Below are 2421 nucleotides of genomic sequence, written 5' to 3' on the forward strand. Positions count from 1 at the left end.
TATATTAATAACAAAAACCTAGGAGATAATTCTGAATTTTATCTGTCCTAAATTACATTTCAGTCCCTTGCAACTTTGATTTTTAAAAAATCTCATAAGCATTAAACTTTTACCACATCTAAGAAAATTATTCAATATTAAGGAATTTTTTTAGTGTTCCTCTTTCCTTGGTCATTTCAGAACTGTTTGAATTAAAATTTTAAGGTTATACATTGCATTGTAGTTGATTGATATGTCCCTTAAAGTTCTTTCAGTTCATTGGTTCTCTTTTCAATTTCTTTTTTTCCCTCCATTATAATTTCATTTGTTGAAGAAACTAGGTAGGTCATTTAGTTGTCGTTGAGTTTCCCAGAATACAGAATTTGCCATTTGCACCCCTTATGTCAACAGGTTCCTCTACCCTGTATTTCCTATAAACTAGTAGCTATAGCTCTATATGCTTGATGATATTCAGGATATCTGTTGTGGAGTGGGAGAACAAGAATACTTAATAGATGGTGGTGGGTACCTCTAGTAGGACTCATGAGGTGTCTGGATGCCTTTTTGTAATACTGGCACACAATTATTGTTTAGATTCATTAATGACTTAATGAAGTCATTAGGGTTTACAGAGTTCTAATATGTTAACATTTCATTCGTTAGCTGGTTTATTAGAAACATTCCTTTAAAGAGAAGCTCTCATCACATAACTTGATTACCTGAGATTCAGTTCATATGGGGAAGGGCAGGCTAAATACCTGATTCTTTTGCTTTGTTAACCTGTCTTCAAAATTAGTTTCATAGCAACCTCCAAAAAAATGAAAGGTTTTTTTCTAATTGATATTATAAACTAATGGGTTGCAACTTTTCTTGATGTTTTTCAATTTTCCAAATCCTTTGTTTTCTCCCTTAGGTTACCATAGAGATGAATGAGCCAGTTCAGCTAACTTTTGCACTGAGATATCTGAACTTCTTTACAAAAGCTACTCCACTGTCTCCTACAGTAACACTCAGTATGTCTGCAGATGTTCCCCTTGGTAAGATAATAAATTTCTTGAATATTGTTTTGTAGGTAGTATATGTGGTACTTCTCAGTAACTGTGTTCCTGTCTTTCAGTTGTAGAGTATAAAATTGCCGATATGGGACATTTAAAGTACTATCTGGCGCCCAAGATCGAGGATGAAGAAGGATCTTAGGCATTCTTAAAATTCAAGAAAATAAAACTAAGCTCTTTGAGAACTGCTTCAGAGATTCCAGCATGTCCTTAAGTCTCTTCTGTCACCAAATGTGTACCTCTGAGTATACATGTAGATAATGTTTTCTGTAAATAATCTATATTTTTGTCCATTCTCTATAATTTGTTTAAAGGATAAAGTCCCAAGTCAAACCTGGTCTTATTAATCTAGAACTACTTCTGCCTTATCTAGAAACTCCTTAGGATTTTTAAAGACCATTAATGCAGTTTTAAGAATTGTTTTCAATTTAAATAAAGTTATTTGCATTTCAAACATCACAGGACAGTGCCTTCATTTGGACCTTGACTTATTGCAAGTATCCTAGGGAATTCTCAGCTAATGCTACCTTTTGTGTAAAATGTGTTTATTTTTTTAGTCTAGAGCAGCCAGATATAAATACATTAGATATAACTATAAAAAGTACTCCAAATACGGTAGGTGGCAAGATATTTTGGGGGATGCCAAATTTAATTTGGTATTCTAACTTGAGCTCAAGAGCTGAACCCCAGGGGAGGAGAACAAATTTTCTATATTTGTCATTTTTGTTAGCAAAAACTAACACTTTCAGAAGGTTAATGTACTCAAAGTTGTGTGGGCTTTGTAAGATGCATTATTATAGGATGATGTTTCTTTAGGAAATATTTTACAAGAATCTTGCAAGTTTCAGATCTGTGATAGGGCTCAAGGAGTACGTTTGTGCAAAAATAATTTCTCTAGTATAAGTAGCCTTATTTGGGACTTATTCCCTTAAAGGATAAAGATGGAATTTATTCCATGATGTTAAATTCAACCAAGAAAGTGAAAAGGCCTAGCATTTGTCAAACAAATGTTTAAACGTTCCCAGTAATTGTGCTACAAGGTCACAAACTACACACTGAGAATTGCCTTATAGACTTTTTTTCCCTGGTGTATTTTGTTTGGTGTATTAAATGTATCTGGACTGAATTCTAGTTGACTTTAGAACTATCCATTGATTACTTTCTGTGTGCCTGGGGCTGGGGCGAGGAGATTGGCAGCAAATGGGGCCTAATGGATTTTTGATGAAAATATTTTATCTAGGCTGGTGATGGTTTCAAGACTGCATTTGTCAAAACTCATTCAATTGTACTTGTATGTAAATTACCTTAATAAATCTGACATTTTAAAAGGCTTCACGTGTGGCAAAATGTCCATTGTGGGCGGGCCTCTTACGTTGGCAAGGCCTGA

At 34.2% G+C, this 2421-nt stretch overlaps 1 long non-coding RNA gene across 1 annotated transcript; it reads left to right on the top strand.

Moving 5' to 3' along the window:
• Positions 1-648: 648 nt before the first annotated feature.
• Positions 649-2365, top strand: LOC105310745. The gene is made up of 2 exons (XR_897547.2): positions 649-1016; positions 1097-2365. It is a non-coding gene; the product is annotated as an uncharacterized LOC105310745 (long non-coding RNA).
• Positions 2366-2421: the final 56 nt, after the last annotated feature.

Source organism: Pteropus vampyrus, unplaced genomic scaffold, assembly GCF_000151845.1.
Source record: "Pteropus vampyrus isolate Shadow unplaced genomic scaffold, Pvam_2.0 Scaffold10561, whole genome shotgun sequence".
Classification (NCBI taxonomy): Eukaryota; Metazoa; Chordata; class Mammalia; order Chiroptera; family Pteropodidae; genus Pteropus; species Pteropus vampyrus.